This window comes from Ursus americanus, chromosome 10, assembly GCF_024610735.1.
Source record: "Ursus americanus isolate L20-20 chromosome 10, mUrsAme1.1.p, whole genome shotgun sequence".
In the NCBI taxonomy this organism is placed as follows: domain Eukaryota; kingdom Metazoa; phylum Chordata; class Mammalia; order Carnivora; family Ursidae; genus Ursus; species Ursus americanus.
The window spans coordinates 54,895,997-54,916,039 of record NC_142136.1 but is presented as its reverse complement, the minus strand read 5'-3'; the positions used below and the strand labels follow the sequence as shown (position 1 = coordinate 54,916,039).

Below are 20,043 nucleotides of genomic sequence, written 5' to 3'. Positions count from 1 at the left end.
CCCAATACAGGATCTTCTGAATAGTTATTTGTTCTTGGCCATGGGTTCACCCTCAAAGACCTTGTACAAATGTTAAATCTCAATACCAAGCTGTCAGAGCTTTGCCTTCTATTTCATCTACAGACTGCATTTCCAGCCACACAGCAGCCTTCGGTAATTCCATTCAGCTTGCCTCTGACCCAGCTCTGGCAGCTCTGCACATCCAAGGATGTGGAGCTTTCAGAGTATGCAAATGTTGTGTGCTTCCTGAAGTCTGACCTCTCTAGGAAAAAGACATTCCCATAGTTTGAGAGAGATGCAAAGAAAAGGTTTGAAAATGGGAACAATTTCCCCAGATTGTCTCTTAAATTCATGATTTGTATTATCTAGGTTTCCAATTGCCTAGGAAACCAGCTACTTAAGAATGGACCATCTCTTTGCAGTAGACTGAGACCATTATCTAAGGCAAAGGAACCTGAGCTTAAACCCAAATCCTTCCTAACAAGCAGCAAGCCACCAGCCCCTTTTTCCAGATGGAGAGGTTATCTATCACCCTAGGCTGTTCACTATTCAAACATTCTCAAAAAGACACTGTAGAGGAGCAGCAACTCAGAATTCCGTGGAGAACCATCTCCTCAGTTGTTTTTTTTTTTCCTTTTACAATTTTAATTCCAGTGTCATTAGCATACGGTGTTATATGGTCTCCTCGGTTTTAGGCTATGTTGCACATGCATGTAGCAGGCGGCCAGTGTTGATATGAACTGACAAGCGGTAAATGGTAAAACGAGATGAAGTGAAAAATGACAGATTATCAGTCTCAGGGAAGGGGGCAAGATAATGGGGCTGCCTTCACTTTCTACGATGAAGGCCAGTTGTTACCGACTTGTAAGATAGATATCAAGTATTTTAGATATAATCTACTCTAGATCTAGCATATAGTAAGCATTTTCGGAGAAGCTGTTGTCAATGTTATGAGTTCCGAGCAGGGTTGTTTAGTCTATATATGGAAACTAGTTGGTTAGTATATAAAATTATGTAATGGTAAGAAGTATAAAAAACTAGTTTTTCTTCTATTTCTGGACTCAAACCTGTACTACTTAAGCTTCTCCCCAGACTGGAGGTGAACCAATAGGACATGTATCTTCAAGCTTTTACTCAAATGTTCATTTTCTGGTGACGCCTACCTAACCTCTCCCCCCACCCAGAGAAGTTTTCACATTCTGTCCTACTTCCCACCCATTCTACCCAGCTTATTACCTTCTATTGCGTATTTATGTTTTGTCTCCAGCTTACCCCACTGGAATATATGTCCCATGAGGGTAGGGGTTTGTCATCTAGGATGCATGACGAATCACCAGCCCCAAACAATGTGTAACCACCCACAGTCAATGCTCAGTAAATTTGTTAGATGAGTGAACTGAGGCCCAAAGAGACAAAGCACCTCAGCAGGACATCGTAACAAGGTAGGATTGGGACACAGATGCAGGTCCGACACAGTTACTATTTCTACTGTAGGTCACTTATTTGCTAGCCTCCCCCTGTCCCAGGCCTCTAGGTACAAGTATGCAAGCTCCACCTAGGAGCTGAGACTCCCCAGGAAAGGGAGTGTGAGGTGAGGCAGAGGCTGAAGGATGATGGGTCAACTCTCCAGGTAAACAGACCACCTGACCCACTGTATGTGTGCATCAGCCTCCTGGGTTAGTAACAGATGCACTTCTCTGAACTTTATAAAAGGTGAGCTTTCAGAAGTCTAATCTCTAAGTCAGGACTACCCATAGTAATGAACACTTTATATAGAATTTTAATCTACAAAGCAATTTCTAAAACTCTCCCAAGTGAATCCTCTTAGGATTTCCAGGATGTGGGCAAGACAGAGATAACAGAACTTGAAAATAATGAAGTATGTAAGAACGACCGGGGGGGGGGGGGGGGGGGTGGAGCCTCATGAGATGGCCAAAGCTCACCTGGGTCTGAGTATCCCTATGTTCCCATCACTGATAACTTTGAGGACTGTCACTCCAGTGTCTACATATCCTGCCCTGAGTGATAGATGCTCAGTGTCCTATACATAAGACTTATTCCTACTCATAGCACAAGTCTGTGTGTATATATCCACATGTATTCTAAGTGATCCCAAGATTTCCTTTGAATCAAGTAGTTCCATAAAGCTATCAAGTAGCCATTAGAAATGTGTGCTATTTAGGGGGCGCCTGGGTAGCGCAGTCGTTAAAGCGTCTGCCTTCGGCTCAGGGCGTGATCCCGACGTTCTGGGATCGAGCCCCACATCGGGCTCCTCCGCTGGGAGCCTGCTTCTTCCTCTCCCACTCCCCCTGCTTGTGTTCCCGCTCTCGCTGGCTGTCTCTCTGTCACATAAATAAAATCTTTAAAAAAAAAAAAAAAAAAAAAAAGAAATGTGTGCTACTTAAACTTTAAGGTAAAAAATAAAATTTAATTCCTCACAGTGCTACATTTTCAGTGTTCAGTAGACACAGCCAGTGACGGCTGTGTAGGCCAACACAGACCCAAGACATTTCCATCACAAATTTCTACGGGACGGCGCCACTCTAGATGTAGCCATGTGATACAGGGCCATTTACAGCCTGCATCTCAATCTGGTAGAGTCGTCATGGTTTCATATGGCAGTCTGTTGGCCGCCCTGGTGTTAAAATAGCTCTTTGACACTCGATTCTCATGAACTTTGAGCAATTGCTTTATCTTGTCCTATCTTATGAGGCTATTAGTTTTCTTTTCCGTCAGGTCATACTCACTGATCTTGAGTCCTCAACAGCTGAGCCTCTTCCCTCCTCACCCGCAATAGTTTTTGTCAGCTAGCTGACAGTTCCTGGCCATGTGAGGCTTGGGACAACCTACTTTGCTATCTTCTTCGATAGATAAAATTCTCGATGTCCAAATTAAAGTTACAGATTACCTAAGGCGGCCAGAAGATGGGGAAGTGTATCAAAATATAGTCTAGTAAAAATAGGACAGATTTAGAGATAGAATAAAGCAAATTTGGCACTCATGGTTAACCCGCAGACCAGTCCCCTAAGTTCTCTCGAAGTCTCCTTTGTTGTCATTTGTAGAAGTATTCACATCTGATGGAGGCCTGGGGGAATATCTTAACAGCATGCAGTAGAACTACATCGATTTTAGATCTTGTTGAGAAGTTAAACCCAGATTCTCCCAACCCAGAAAACCTCTCCACAAAAGGAAGCCAAGAGTTATTAACGAAGCAGCATTAGTCAGAACGCGCTGTGCATCGCAGGCAACCTGAGAGTGCCGAAACCAGGAAATCTCACCCTTTTATACAGCCAGGCAGATACTGCCTGTTACCTATGTGGTCTCAAGTCACTAGTGCTGAAGTTTCAAGGACTTACCAGCAACATTTGTCACATCACGTTTACCCTAGACTTACCTGGTAATTGGGGTGATCATCTCTACTAGCTAACTGGCTATATACTAATATAAATTTTTCATCTTTAGAACAGGAGGTTCTAGTTTTGCAACTCAGAGGGAGTTATCGGCCAAAATCAGGGTCCCACCCTCCCACAGAACTTGGTAGATGTAGTAGCTCTTAATTACATTTCAAAAGGATGGCTCCCTAGTCCTTGAGAAAGGCATCCCTAATTCTAAGTGCCATGAAAGACTTGTAAGAAGACTTAAAACTCAACAAGGCAGAGGAAGAATTTAACAGTTACAACTTTATAAAAGCGAACACCCTAAGAAAGAGATGGTAGGTCTCTCCTTTTCTTTATGAGAATTAAGCCTTTTGATTTTCACTTTTATATGCCCTGCAAGTAAGTATTCATAAGCAATAGGTTATTTCAAATTTATATCATCTCTTATAATGGAAACTTATCCAATTGTTGGGAAAGTAAATCTGGATTAAAGAATCTGAAGTGCATATTAACTTTTCCTCTCCTGTGCACATAGTTAACTAGACCAGAGTAAATGGACCAAAGAGAAAGGTCAGTGAATGCAGGTCCTTGGGATCTTCTTACATTTGAAGAGCTGTATAATTAGTGATTTACACGGAAATGACCATGCACCTGAAGGAAGTCTAGAGAACTTTGATTCTACCAATAACTTATTTGATGTTATTTGCAGGAATGTCATTTTGTAGATCAAATATGTGAGAAATATTTGTACTGTAGTGATACTCAAATGAAGTTTTATTCTATCAACCAAAGAACATATTTTCTTCTTGGATGGGCTGCATTACAGGCCTTACTATAGGTCTTTGCCTCATTCATCGTGTTATTCAAAGTCTATGCAACAGTAATACACTCTCACCAGCTTTGCTGTAGTTCAGACAAACTAAAACTACACCATACTACTTAATAGCCGAGTCTAGTATTTGATAAAATTCAGTCAGTCAAGAGTCAAAGCATCATTCAACTCAAGAACAGTCAGTCGCCAACGGTCCACATAGTCTGTTTCATGCTCATAAGAGGTCTTAATGACCATCAACTGGCCAGAACAGTATCAAGATTTTTATTTACTCACTAAATACATGCACCTGTTAACTCTGTTAATTTGTAGTTGCACACGTGAATGTTTAAACAAGAGGCTTGATGCCTTATTTTAGGTATTCAGAATTCAGAGGTAGGCATTATCTAAGATCTTTTAGTAACTTTTCAATGGTTTTCCATTGTCCTTGGGAGGAGTTTGAAATGAGTTCCTTAGGCTTAGATGCGAAGCCAGTCCTTCTGCCCCCAGACACCTGCCCGTTTCTACACCCTCTTTTTACCCCACTTGTTCCTTATTACTCTTCAACTCTGCCTAGACTTTCCCCACTTACCAGGCTTGCTCTTGCATCAGGGTTGAAGTATTTCCTACCCCATCCATTTCACTTTCTACTCTTCCTTTAGGTTTTGACTGAGTGGTTTTGCAACTGGAGCCATTACCAATTAGAGGACAGAGTGAGTGGACCCAACATAGTTTATCTTAGGAGTTTAACAGAAGCCACTAACAGCTATTTCCTATCCATGGTCAGCCAAATTCTCCTTTTTCTTCCTATTTCTGGGGTTTCTCATTAAGGGGCCTCTATGTCACTGAAAGCCACCTTTGATCTATCCCAAAGTGAGATCTACAATACTTATTTTCTAGCTAATTTCCCTTATTCTGTTTATATTTTATTAGACTTGATAGTAAAATACAGTTTATCTTAACCATTTGGGTAACCAATATTACAGTGCTTGCCCCTATATTGATTGTAGTACTTACCAGAGCAGGCCCTTAAGGATTTAATACACAAAATCCTTATCCCCCCACCCCTCCCCCAGAGAGCTACTTGCTGTATTTCTTCCAATGTGTGATATGTTTAAACTGCTTGGTTCAAAACTATAGATGTATTGCCTATATGCCATGTAATAACTGTTGGGTTTAAGTATACTTTCAAAAGATACAGTAATTTATTTCATTGTAAGAGAGTCAAATCTGACAAGGAACTTACTTATCCTCATCGGTTCTCTATGTTGCATGCTTGGATGGAGGTCATTTAAGTCCACAGCTAATTTCTTAGGTAAGAAACAAGGATCCCAGACCACTGACCCAGAAACTACAGGACAGGCAAGACAGAATCTATTTTTGTCACAAAGGAGGTTGTCCCCATGTATATCCAGTATTTATTATCTTGGGCTCTTTGGCAATATGTAAAAGGCATGAAGACTGAAATTGATTTTCGTTGGGGAATTAGTGAACAGGGAAGTTGGCAACGCAATTAAGCCAGAGAAGGAACCTCCTCTTCAGAGGAGAACAGGCAATAGTCACCTGTTCTACCTCTTCTGAGGGGTTATTCCCCCCCCTTTCAAATGCTAATATCCAGATAATCCATTCTACCTGCTTCAATCCCCAAAGGACTTCTGTTTGGGTTAAGGATTTAGTAAGAGCTAATGGGTTCCAAGTCACTACCTCTTCCAGAAATGTGTGTTTTTTAGGCAGAGTGCTAGAAGAAAAAAAAGATGCATGATAGAGACAATGAATGAATCAGATGGAAAAATTTTAGTTTTAGGATGGTGGGAGAGCTAATTGGAGAACAGGCCTTTCCAATGTCTCCCAAACTATATCCTAGAAGCAGGTTCGCCTCTCTGCCCCCAGCTGAAGGGGGGGAGGGAGGAGAGGAATGCTGTTACTTCTTGTTGCTGGGGTCTGGGTCTGGAGGTAATGGGAGTTTAATAACAGGAAGATGAGGGAAGGAAAATTTTTACCATCTCAAAGTGCGCCCGTGAGAAGGAAGCAGCTCAGGAGAAAAATCACATCCTTTTGTACACCGGCCCAAGCTTCCAAGTTTCAGAAATGTTCACACGCAATAAGATTTGATCTTATATATTCTCCTTTTCACTTCGAAGCTTTTCTCCTCCATTTCCCTCTGCACCTGGTTGCTTTTTCATTATTTCAGTCCAGTTTCCTGTAAGCTGCTAGGAAATAACCGGGACCTTTTAAAAGGATAAATTCGTGTCTTCCCCAGTCAGCTTCCCATTCCTGCTTACAACAAAAGCATCTGGCAAGTCTAATTTTAAATAATCAACTTTGCCAATATGGTAATTAAAAGATATGGATCTGAATTTGCATTTATTTGTAGAAATTCTTCCTGCAAGCCATTCATTTTTCATCAAGCTCCCTGTGCTTTTCATTACTTCCTTCCTCACCTCTTCCCTGTGGTCAGCCTACCTAAGAAGCCCTGTTTCACTCCAGGCTCATGCTCTGCAAACGTAAAACTATTAGCAAATGTTAATCGTAACCCGTCAGACTTCATTATTTCAGTAATGGAATCTGTCAGTCAGCCACGATGGCTGTTAATGACCACTTTGTTGATAAATAGGGGGTAACTTCAACAATATTCATTTTTAAACAAATAAAGTCTGTTCTGATTAAGAACTCATTCTGCCCAGTGGGAATCCAATTAAGCCAGCTTCTGGAGGAAGGTTCATTGAGGATCTCTCCACTTCCTCATAGAAACTTAGTTTGATTTCCATAAAGCTCTCCTCCTTGGAGGCAAAGAAGTTTTGTCCTTCTTCCAAAAGAAAGGGTGATTGCTCTGCAATCATTGCTTGCCACGAACCTTCCCATCTCAGACCCTAATGCAAACCCCTACACACAGACCCACCCACTTACCATATCTGACACTATGTTTTTTTAGTTTGTTCAGTTACCATTGGAGAATCTCAAATTATGGAGGTTTCCATATATTATATAGCAACATAAAGCAGATTCTGGCTTCAAATCAGAAGGGTAGCCAGGGGTGACAGTCAAAATATTTCACCAACCCGTATAACACAGACACGAAGGACCTTATAGTGAGAATGACAAATATGTAAATAAACATGATTTGAAGCTGATGGAAGTGCTCTGAACGCACAGTACATAGTTCCCGTTATTATACTATTTAGAGAAGGTATTCAAGGAAGGCTTTTCAGAACATTTCAGATGAAACTTTAAAAATAGATCAGCTGTATAACATCTTGAGGCATAGGACAAATTATTGAACAGCTTTTGTTGCAGATATCTGATCTGGGAAAGAAATATGCCCTATCAATTCTAAGTCCTAGTATTTTCTTTTCCTCTCCACATGTTGAATACTGAGATCTCTTTAGAAGAAAGTAATTTTACAGAGTGAATTCCTGTACCTTAATACTGATAGAAAAAGGTCAAGTGACATTGCCACAAATTCTTCACTACAGACACAAGTTGCTGTTTTTTGTAGCGAACACAACTTCTAGTTCTTTAGTAACTCCTGACTTTAGTAAGATGAAAAAATGAGGTTTATGCCCCATTTATACTGCTTTTCTCAAAGCTACCCCTCGCCATCACCCACCTGGTGCTGTCCTTATCAAGTGGCCCACCATCAACTGAGTCAGAACATGACCCTCATTCTTGCCATCTTGCCTCCCAGAGTCCATGGCTACATCTGTCATTTCTACAGTCTCAGTATTGCCTGTATTCACTCCTCTTTCATCCCTTCTGCCTCAATTTGGGACCTCATCTCCGGATAGGAAGTATGTTAAGAGGACTATGTTCTCTTAACTAAGGTAACTTATTCCCATTTCCAGTACTCTTGCTAGCCTAGCTCCTTATTTCTAAAGCACAAATATGATCAGGTCCCTCCCCTGCCTACAACCTTATTAGCTCCTTCCTAGTCCCTGAGGCTTAGAACAGGACATGCAAGACCCAGTTATTCCCTGCCTTCCTCCTCCAGCTCAACCCTTCTCTACCACCTACAGTTCCTCATTGCCGTCTGGTCTCTTGCACCAACGTGCTCCTTTCTGGAGGACCTTCCTCTGACCGCTGCTATTCATCTTTCAAAACTCAGGGCAGTACTCCTTTCTTCCTGGAGTCCTCCCCCAGCAGCTGTCTGAGGGACTCCTCCTGGATGAACCCCTAGCACCTTCCTTCTCCAGATCTCACATATCCATTTACCAAGGAGCTCCTCTTGGATATACCCAGTCTCACAAATTAATGTGTCCCAACCTGGGGACACATTAATGGGACCCTAAAACTGGTCCTTCTCCCCAAGTTCTTGAGTTCCACGAGGAGTACAACTAAGCTAAGAGACCTTCGGTCCTCCGTTTCTCCCTCATACCGACACTAAGTTCTACCAGTTCTGTTTAGTATCTCATGCGTCCCTCACTTCTCAGTCCCCCCAGTGCCACTGTTGTAACATCTCTCCTTGTTGACTGCATTAGCCCCTTTACTGGTCGAATTCCCTGCTGATCCATTTTCCACACTGCCAGGCAACTCATCTGATCCTTTTCGTTCTCTACTGAGGATCATTTAATGGCTGCCAGTTGCTCTCAGGATAAAATTGAAACTTCTCAAGTGGCTCACAAGGCCCTTTGAGGTGTGGCTCTTGCATACCTCCCCAGGATCCTCGAGAGGATTTTTATTTCCTAGTGAATTACTTTTAGTTCATATTATGTGTTCTGCTTTTTTTGCCTCTAGGGAATTTGTCCAGTTTGAATAAAACCTTATTTTTGAGGTCTTAGCTTAGGATCCTTCTCTATAGAAAGCTTTCTTGATCAGTCCCTAAACCGAAGTGCACTGTCCTCCACAGCGTTCTTCACAGCACCTTGAAATGGCCATCATCCCTATAACTTATTAACATGAATTATTCATGCCTCTTACTGTACTGTAAACTTCATGGTGCCAGAAACTGTGGCTGTTTCGGCCAAGTATCCACCCTGCTTAGCATCATGCCTGACAGTAGACATTCAAAAATAATTTGCAGGATGAGTAAGTAATTACATAAGGATATCTTTAACTTACTTAAAATACTCCAAGTATTTTAATAAGAAGCTGATCCCAGGATGAGTACTTTGAGTATAAACGTATCAACCTATTATTCTAGGTGTCCATTCATCCTTGTATTTTGTTCCTAAGAGTTGAAGCCCTCTGAGAAGTTTACAAACTTAAAGTCTGAGACTCCTATCCATTTAAAAGACTCACATCCCATGAAGGTTATCCTTAACCAAGCTTCACATCCATTTAGAGGACTCCTATTAAAAACTCCCCTGCATTTTTTTTTTTTTTTAAACCTCTTGAGTTTCATAAGCTTGGATCATGGTGAAGGTAACATCTTACATTTTTACTTCCTACTTTGTTAGGGAAAATGGAGGTTAAGTAATGCAGCTTCTCGAGGTTTCACTGTCAAGTTAGGACATTGTACCTAGGTATGTGCTTTTATTTCTAGTCTTTTCTAAAGCACGTTGTTGATTAGGAAACCACAAGGGATTGCTATTTTCGTTTTAATGAAAATTTTTAGAGAGAAAACCTCTTCAAACTGGGGACTCTTACAAAACAGGTAAGAAAGTATTGGCAGGGACAGACATGCCTGAGTCTTGTTCCCAACACACTGTCAGAACATCATTGTTTTTCCCAGAGGAATGTAAAACTGGAGACGAAGCAGCGCAAAGGACAGCTTTATGCCAGGTCTTTGTCCTCAATCCAAGGAGTCTTTCATCTCAGATGACAAGAAAGGTCTTCCTACCAGCAAGGAAGAAGACGTAAGTACAGGATGATGTACTAACAGAAGCTGGACGTACAGCTAGAGGAGGAAAGACCCTTTGCCCCAATGCCCAGGGCTGTTGAGGATTTTTAGTAACTCTTAGAGACTCCACCCACATCATAGCTTAAATAATGATTTATTGTTACTCTAATTACCAGAACTGATCAGGCTGAAAATGTTATATTTTAGATATCCAAGTTAAGTGTTTGAGGTTACCGGTATTTTGGATTTTTTCCAGGTCTTAAGATTTTTATAGGCTCTTCAGAACACCAAAATGTCCCCATCTACCCACCCAACCCAGCCCTTTTTAGGAAGGTAAGGCTTTGGGGTCCTGTTCTTCCCCCCTCATCCCATTAGATTTTACCTGGCTACATGGAATAGATGGGAGCATCCCAAAAGCCTAAGGGAAAGCCAAAGAACTAGGTAGCCAGGATGTCCCCCCAGTTGAGAGCACCTCCCTATACCGGACAAGGGAATAAATGAGGGGAAAAAAAAAAAAAAAGAAATACGGGAGACAGCCCCCACCCACCCGGAGATTTATAGGTTGCACAAAAGGCTCCCTCCGCCGCCCCCCAGAAAAGTCTTAAGTTGGATCATGTGTAACTGCCCTTTCTGAAGGTCAAAACGGTTAATTATCAGCCTATTCACTTCTCAACCCAGTGATTCAGGGCATGTCTTTGAATTCAACCAATCCATAGCATCCCTTCTCCTGAGAGACAGAGGGAGGGAAGTGGAGTGTTAGTTTCCTAGGGTTGCCATAACAAAATACCACAAACTAGGTGACTCAACCAACAGAAATTTATTGTCTCAATTCTGGAGACTAGAAGTCCAAAATAAAGGTGTTGGCAGGGTTAGTTCAAGGGCTGTGAGAATCTACTGCCTGCCTCTCTCCCCGCTTCTGCTGGTTTGCTGACAGTCTTCGGCATTCCTTGAATTAATGGACGCATTTTCCAATTTTTGCCTTAATCTTCACGTGGTGTTACCCCTGTGTACTTGTCTCAGCCCCCATTTCACCTTTTTTTTTGTAAGGCCACCGGTCATATTGGATCAGGGCTCACCCTAATGACCCTACTTTCACTTGCACATCTACAGAGACCCTATTTCCAAATGAGGTCACATTCACAGGGACACATTCACAGGGGTTAGGATCTTAACATCTTTGGAAGGAACACTATTCAACCCATAATGGGGCAGGAGGGAATCTATGGTCTAATTGGCCAAAGGTACAGATTGGTTTCAGCCTCAAGTGCTACCAGATGTTAGTGATATTACCACCTCTCCATACCACCAAGTTGTGTTAGTCAGGTAGACTAATAATCTCAGGACAGATTCCAGCCTGGAAAGAGCTAAAGTTAGCTAGGGCCAGACCTGGAATTGTGAGATTTGTATTCCAATGGATTCTAATAGGCTCAAAACCAACAAAACCACTACTTTCAGTCCGGACACAAGTTGCAGCAGCTTCTACCTCAAGCCGGTCCAAGCCTGAAGTGAGCTAAATTACATGAGCTTTATTACATGCCCCTCTTGCAGCATAAATCTAATAAGCTAACTTCTAACGAACTCTAATAAGCAATCCTAACAGAAGGAAGCACGAAGGTGTGGCTCATGGCCACTGAGGAACACCTGAGCCTGTGTTATTCGTACCACCACCGATTAGACAGTTCTTTATTCTCAGATGGCTGATCCTCTGTTCACACATCAGTTAATGTTTGTCCTATTCAAACCACAAGAGTTAAAATCCAGCTAATATCTAGGATTATCTCCTGAGAGCCCCTTGCTTTTCCATTTTATCCCCTTTTAATCCTCAGAAGAACTCAGGGATAAGTTTGTTTTGTTAGCTAAGAATCTAATCCCAGACTTGGCACTCTGTCCTGTGTCTTCTCCAATACTCCCTCAGTCTGAGAATGTTCTGAAGCAGAATACACATGGCACTGACAACCAGGACCCTTCAGGCTGGTTTCCCTTTAGTTCTGCGGGTTTAAAGGGGCCTCCAGGTGCTGTCATGTAGGCAAACCGACTAGGACTGCCAACTACCTCTTCTAAATCGAAGAGGTAAGCTGGTGAGCTGGAGAACATAAGAGCTTTGAAAAACCTCTAAGAAAGAAGGGGACTGGATCCATACACAGCAGACCCGTAGCCCAGATGGGAAAACCAGAGAGCGACAGGCAGGTGGTGACCCAGCAAAGCAGAGAACAATGGTGACCCAGCACCACCCTCAGCCGGTCGGGTAACTTCAGCATAGGTATAGAGCCACCCAGGTAGAGCTCAGTCTTAGTGACACATTAGAATCACCTGTGGAGTTTTAAGACCTTACGCCCTACGCCTCACCTGGGGCTCATAAAAAAAAAAAAAATCAGACCGTGAGTTCAGTCCAAGCTCATTTTTAGAGCTCCCAGGTGGTGCCATCGTGCTGCATGGTCAAGAACCAAAGAATTAGGGCACATAGGGAGGGAAAAGAGCAGCCAGCGGGCGGGTCAGAGCTTTCTCTCCTGCTTCTCTGAGCTGAAGGGTTAGAGATTGATCAGGAGCTAGAAAAGCAGCCCAGACAGGAGTCCATGGAGGTATCCAGGCAGAATGTGGGTAAATGGGGGAGGCGTCTTTGAGCCCACATTTTAATTCCAAAGGTTCTCTGCCCTAATTTCCATCTTCCTCCCTAGTCACAAACACCAGGAAGGGACAGGCTGCAACCCTTTCTCCCGAGGTCTAGAATTGGTTGTGGTAGCTTATATTCCCAAGGGAGCATTTACATACAAAGGGAAAAAAAATACCTAGGCATAGGAAAGCCAAGTCTCTGTAAAAAGAAATAAAACAAGTAGACCAACCTTTACCCCACAAGTCAGAAGCAACAACCATACAAAGGAACAAAATGAGTAGGAAGAATGATACAATACTATATACAAAGATAAACAATAAGAATTTCCAAGACCTTTTTGGGAAAAAATGAAACCTTAAAAACATAGGACATAAATGACTAAACTTGTTAAAATAAAACGTGTTTGTACTGGAATAACGTAGCATTGTAAGTTATAGGACTAAGATATTCGTTCTCCCCTAAATTAATCCAGTTTCAATTCAAATGTCAGAAGGATTTGAGGAACTTGAAGTTATTGTAAAATGTTTATGGGAGAATAACCATCCCACCCTCTTGCGCAAGGCAGAGAAAAGAACAGGGAAAAGCCAGGGCTCCCATCCCCCAATCCAAGGCTTACTTTACCCCACTTGGCTATAGTTCTGAGTCGCATTTTAATAGCTTAAATAAAACAAAAGCAACGCCGTTTTTATCACGCAACAGTTATCTTGCTCCCAGAAAGGTTTAAAAATACACAGTCTGAATGTCATCAAAACTCATTAAGTTTGTCCCTTTGAGGAATATCTCATGGTGAAGACCACTCCAAGTGCACAAAGACAAAACCAACGCCATTAAGAACAGTGGGAGCAGGGGAGCCCTCTATACAAGCAAACATGGTCACCCTAGGCTAGAGAGCCCTCCCCGCCCCCCACCTCCAGAAACCTGCACACCCACAGCAACACCCAAGTATTGGAGCAGGAATGGGTCCAGACAACACACATTTGTTTCCTTTCGCTACTGTAAAAAATTACCACAAACTTTAAACAGCACTTTCGTTAGCTCAAAAAACAAATTCATTACTCACAATTTTAGTTGAAGGTCTAAACCGGGTTCCACCAGGCCAAATCAAGGTGTCAGCAAGTCCACACTCCTCCTGGAGACCCTAAGGGAGAAGGCGTCCACTTGGCGGCTTCTAGAAGACACCTTCGACCCTCTGCAGAGACTGAATCGCTCTGACGTACCTCTCCAGCCGCCTCTTCTACTTTTAAAAGAACGCTTGTGATTAGGTTAGGCCCACCTGGATAACCCAGGATCCACGCCCTATTTAAAGGTCAGCTATTCAGCTTTAATTCCCTCTTCCTGCACAGTTTCCAGGAGACGGAGACTTCTGGGGGCCGGGGGGATCATTATTCCCACCACAAAATGCATCAGGGTCAACTATTTAGTGGGCTGAAGTTGGTTAAACAGTGTCTTTGTTACTGTCACAAAATTTAGAAAAGTGCTGAGTCATCGTGAGCAAGTACACAGCTTAATTAACTGGCTCCGCAACGCCCCGGGTGCCCAAGTTTCTTCTCCCCCAGTTAGTCTAGAACCATCCGAACCTCACAAGGTGAGGTGGAGTGCTGAATCAATTTTTCAGATGTTCCTGTTTCCATTAGATAGATTCTCTATGTGAAAGTATTCTTCTGGTCTGACTTACTAACATGTGGATAGCCTGGCAAATTAACTTCTCTGCAGGATGCCAAAGTTAATTAATTAACGTGTTTTGTGGAGTATGTGTCTCTGTGTTTTAACCTGAATACACAATTCATCAAGGAGCTCGTTCTTTATCACTTTCCTGCATTTCCTTAAAACTACCTGGCTCATTAGATTTTGACTGTGACTTTTGCTTCTTAATGTCTTTCAAAAATATAAATTGCCTCCATAATCTCAGAAAAGCACCATCCAGGGGAAGTGCAGTTCTGAAACTGGAAGGCTGTATTTTTATCAGGACCCACACAACATAGCCTTTGTACACCGAAGCTCAGTGGCTCAGAAATGTTTTTATATTACAGAGTATTGGGAGATTACCATTCTTCTGAAAAATGTACATAGTCACAATAATATAAATTGTCTATCCATTTTTGGGGGATTTCTGCCCCACCCTTACCCCTGAAATCATCTAAAGGTTAAGTTGGAAGAAAAAACATTCAACATCAAAACAGGTGTGGGATGTTAATCAGCTGGAACCCATGGAAAGAAAATAAGCATATAAGAAAACATGAAGGATTAAACACTAACAAGTCTTATACATTATGTCTCAAAGATACAGCATAAACTTCCGTAAAAAAAAAATATATATATATATAAATGGTTAAAATAGTGAATTTTACATTATGTACATTTTACCACAATAAAAAAGGGAATGCAGACATACCTTATAGGTACAAATTTCCATTTCTTTCAACATTTAGTGCATGTAAGCTCTCATCATTATTTTCTAAAACACCTGAAACAATAAGAGCACAAAAAAAGGTGAACATTTAGCAGATGCTCATTTTCTTAAATGTAAAATATATAATTTTTATTAAAAATATCCATTATATCGGTGAAGGTATCAAACATAGGAGGAGACCTAGGGGGTTGAGACTGCCTGCAAGCTCACCAGTCAGCAATGGTGTGAGGAGGCTTAGCAGATATTTAAAAACATATCTCACAAATATAATATTAGTGAAAAGCCAAGCACAAAAGAATCCATGCTGATAACTCCATCATATAGAGTTTAAAAGCGGATGAAGCTAACCTATCGCAGAGGTCAAGAGAGCAGTGACCTTGAGGAAGGAGGAGAGGAGGGGAGGAGGAGTGCCTGGGAAGCGTCTCCAGGGCGCCTGGGAGGTGCTGGCAATATTGTGTGTGTCAGGTGCACGGACAGGCTCGCCTTCAGTAACTCAGCTGTACACTCTCAACTTACACACTCTGCTGTGTGGATGGTATACTTCAATAAGTTGTGTCTGCTTTAAAAAAGTAGAGGAAATTATCATCTACAGGGAAACAAACCCTGAGAGACCTGTATTAAAGGCTTACAGTACATGATGACTCCTTAACCGTGAGCTCCTAACCAGCAGGTCCCGGATCGTACCTCATTCATGATTCAAGGCCATGACTGGCCTTCCCGGGGAGAGCATCCACATGACCCTAAATGTGAAACTGATGCACAAACACAGGAAGAAGGAGACTTGCACTCCTTATACCCATTTTATTAGTAGGACACAACTCGGATGTCAGGATCCAGACCCGAGGATGCAGAAACCAGGCCTGACTGCCGTGACTTGTTAGGCAGCAGATTCCCTGCAGTGAGGTAGTTTGACCCCACCCCCAAGCCCGCAGGCCTGGTGACCAGGCTGTCCTGGGCCACCGAGCAAAGCAGCACATAGACCATGGAGCCAGGCTGAATGTATCTTGAAAACCTAGTTCCACCACTTACTGTGTGACCTTAGGCATATTAGTTAACTTCTCTGTGCCTCAAGTTTTTCATCAACAAATGAAAATATAGAACCTAACTTACAGTGTTGCTATGAGGATCAGGTAAGCTAATTTGTATAAAGTACTTAGGACAATGCTTGGAACATAGGAAACCTCATACAAGTATTTGCTACCATTACTGTTCATTATTATTATTATTATTATTATTACTATTATTATTATCATCATCATCATCACTACCACCACTTCATAGTCTCCCTGATGTAGTTAGGTTATAAAGATAAAGTATCATTATCAACTCCGGGATATTAGAGAAAGAATAATATCTATAAAAAGTTCTCATGTTTAATAAATAGCTTTACCTTTATCATCTAAAAAGACCTAATTTATCAGAATTTTTAGTGCCCCAAATGACCTATATTTGGGCAAACTCTTGCCCTTACCCCTATAAACAAGATAATGAAGATTATGGTTTAGTCATAATTATTCTTTTTATGTCCTAAAGGCCTCTGAATTTGCCTGTTCATTTATTCCACTGATCCTTATTTAGTATTTAACATTTAAATACTATGTGCCAGGCATAACTATCTTAGGAAAAGTCCTTGCTTTTATAGAGTTCACATTAGTGAAAAAAGACAGACAGCAAACAAGAAAATAAACAGACCAACGAAAAATTTGATGTAGTGACAAATGCTATGGAGAAAACAAATCAGGGAAATGTGCTATAGAGTGACTCAGGTGGGGTGAGGAAGGGCTAATTTATGTTAGCTTCTCAGGAAGGGCCTCACTGAGGAGAAGGCATTGAAATAGATACCCAATAATAAGCAGGAGCCAGCCAATGGATTATCAGTGGAGGGCATGTTCCTGGTAGTGGGATGGGCAAGTTTGAAGGCCCTAATGTAGAAACCACCTTACGGGGTTGAAGGATCAGAAAGAGGCCATGCAGCTCAAGCAAGGGACGAGTGACAGGAGACAAGCAAGGAGAGGTAGGCAGGGCCTTGTAACCAAGGTAAGGAGTCTGGACATTGTTCTGAGTGCAGCGGGGGATCTCTGAGAGTATTAAGCAGGGGTGGGGGTACACAGGTAAGAGTAGAAACAGTGAGAGCAAGAAGGAAGCTCTTGCAGTATTGGCATGGAATACAGAGACGGCTGTGGAGATGGAGATAGATAGAGAGATGGGTGAGTTTTTTGCAAAGGGAGAATAATGGAAAGAACGACTTCTAAGTTTTTGAGCTGTGCACCTGGATGGATGGTAGCACCATTAGTGGGATGGAGAAAGGACGGGAAATTGGCAGTTGTGGGGTCGGGGGGGGGGGGGGACAGCATGCATTCCAGAGTTCTACTGTGGCCATGTAAGGTTAGGGGACATCCAAGCTGAGAGGCAAAGTAGATAGCTAGGTATTTGTTTATTCTTTATTGAAGAGTTATTTGTGACCTTGAATAGGATACTTTTATTGAAGAGCTTCATGAACCTGGGGGTAGAGGTTTTATTTGTGTTCCATTCCCTACCTCTTGTTTCTATTCCTACCTCCCACGTATAAGATCTCACATAATGCTCAAGTGCTTCTCCAGGCTCTTTACAAATAAACATTCTTAATCCTTGAAGCCTAACAAAGTATTGACTATAAAATGAAAGCAATGAAAAAGCTGACTAAACACTGATGTAGTTGAAGGCCCTCTACACTAGGGATCTGGAGGCCACGGTCCTAACACAAAGTGAGGTACAGAAGAAAACCAAAAACCAAAGAAAATCAAACCAAACCAACCAACCAAAGAAAACCATCCTACATTTGAGTCCTAGCCCATTCATTTATTAAGGGAAAGACCTAGAGCCAATTATGGGATATCTTGAAACCTCACTTTTCTCCACCTGAAAGTGGGGATAATAATTCTTGCCTTATGGGTGCCTAGTGAGGATGAAATTTGTTGACATCTGTGAAGGTTTTCACAGTGTCTGGCACATGGTGGACACCTGGAAATAGGTGTAAATAGGACATCTGTAAATAGGATTCTTTCACTTTTTTTGCCAATGAACCACTCTTTTTTTTTTTTATCAGTGTAAATGTCCATAAAGCATTTAATATCTCTCCACCTTGGCTCATCAACTTGAAAGGAAGCAGCTTCACCAGATGACCATTAAGCTCCATGTTCAGTCTTGGAAAACAAAAACGACAACAAAAAATGATCTTCTTGATAACAGCCAGATAAACTTTCTTAATGAAAGCTGCTTTCTGTAAACTTAGACTGGGGAAGACGGGGCATTCAGAAGAAGCAAGTACACGAGAGAAATGTCTCTCCAATGTCACAAAAATGTTCTCCCCCAAATCACTAAAATTTCAGGATACAAACGCTTTGCAGAAGATGGAGTAAATGAAATCCCATTGAGTAGTGACTCTGGGATTACTGACTGCAAATACAGTCTGAGAGAAATCAAAACCCCAAAGCTCTCCATCTCAGGCTTCCCTAAACTGAATGGGAAATTTGGAGGTCTAGGCCAACCAGATTGATGAGTAATGAAATGGGTGGGAAGGTGGAATTGTAGAGAAGCTTCTAGAATCCTAGCAGCTCAAAGAGAGGGTGGCTACAACAGGAGGGAGATCCTGAAGCTTAGCTCAGGTTAGAAAAACAAGCCTCTAGTTGGGGACTATCTGTGTCCCCTCCTCCACAGGCACTGTCGGAACAAGAGCTTATCCACCTATGTGACAACAGCATTGATCTGAATCCAAGGGGCACACGTCTGAAACCCAAGCTGAGAAAGACCTTGCTTGATCATTGCACTTAGGAACCAAAACAAAAATGTAGTTAAGCCTGTGGTGGAAATAGTGTCAATCAAGACAGGGACAGTGGGCCCAGGAGCAAAACCAAGATGAGAAGCCCGTAAGAGACCTGAAGACAAAGAACCCCAAAAAAACTTTAAAGTTCCAAACCTGTGCCAAGCTATATGAATAATGAAAACTTTGTCTAGCCCAGAGATACGTCTTCTTTGGCTCGCACAATGTGTAATTTTTTAACTGAACTTGATTGTCCTTAGACACTGTCCAGTTTACCAAGCACCATTCTCCTTATCATCTTATACTCCAGGACATAGCTCAGTTATATCACCATGTTAGCCCTATAAGCATTTCATAGAGACTGGTCTGTAATGTCCAGATTGACTCATTTTAAAGTATTAAGTACTTGAACATATGCTGACTACAGAGATGACAGAAAAAGGGGACGATCACAGGAAAAAGATAAAAATAGGAAAAGGCCAGGAATTCTAGCATCGCCATCTTTGGAAGAGGCATCTCCCCAGCCCAGCCCAATTACAACAGCTACAAATCACTCCACACAAAGGTCAAGTTAAATGGGTGCCTGCCATATTTGTGGCTGCCTGTCTCTTTCAACTAACCTTTCTATATTTGGGGAAATTCCCAAGAGGCAGAACTCAAATTCTAAGCCTTCTGTATAGCTAGGACATTGGCTTATAGCCTAGGTTCACCCAAATAGCAGTACCCTGGCAAAACTATGATGTGGAAAAGAGCAAAGTGAACAAATAGGATGAGCAAACCTCCTCTATTTTTGCCCCCATGGAGGTGGCTGAGGTGCGAGGCTTCCAGCAGGCGCATAATTGAATCCCTGTTACAGAAGTAGCATTGGTGAGGCAGGAGCTTCTGTTGTTTCCCCCTGATGCTCAGTGGACGAGGAAAACAGTGGAAATTTCTTCATCAAACCAAGTCTGTAATGCAATTTTACTCCTAGAATCTTAGCCGGGAGTCCAGCCCTGTCAAGAATTCTTTGAACTACTCAGTATCATTTTATTAAACTCATTTTCTGCTAAGTCAGCCCGAATCAGCTTCTATAGCTTAAAACCAAAGTACCCTGATAAAACAAGTGATGGCAGACACGTCTTGGAGAACTTTTCATTGGGGGTACCTGAGGAGAAAGCCATTTACACTAATTTCTATGAACCCTAATACCTGTGAAAGCAGCCCAGATTTTGTAAGGCCATCCTTGTCCCCACAGAGAAAGTGCACAGTAGAAATCTCTC

At 42.0% G+C, this 20,043-nt stretch overlaps 1 protein-coding gene and 1 long non-coding RNA gene across 3 annotated transcripts in view; one reads left to right on the top strand and one right to left on the bottom strand.

Moving 5' to 3' along the window:
- The window catches only part of LOC123791837 (uncharacterized), a 414,294-nt gene extending 400,219 nt beyond the window's left edge, over positions 1-14,075 (bottom strand). Inside the window, exon 1 of one of the 2 annotated variants that reach the window (XR_015725950.1) lies at positions 13,636-14,075. This is a non-coding gene — a long non-coding RNA (uncharacterized LOC123791837). The remainder of the gene's footprint in view (positions 1-13,635) is intronic. The other variant, XR_015725949.1, reaches the window with a different exon arrangement.
- HTR2A (5-hydroxytryptamine receptor 2A) overlaps positions 1-20,043 on the top strand; it is a 57,689-nt gene that overhangs the window by 20,365 nt on the left and 17,281 nt on the right. The gene's annotated exons all lie outside the window — the stretch shown is intronic.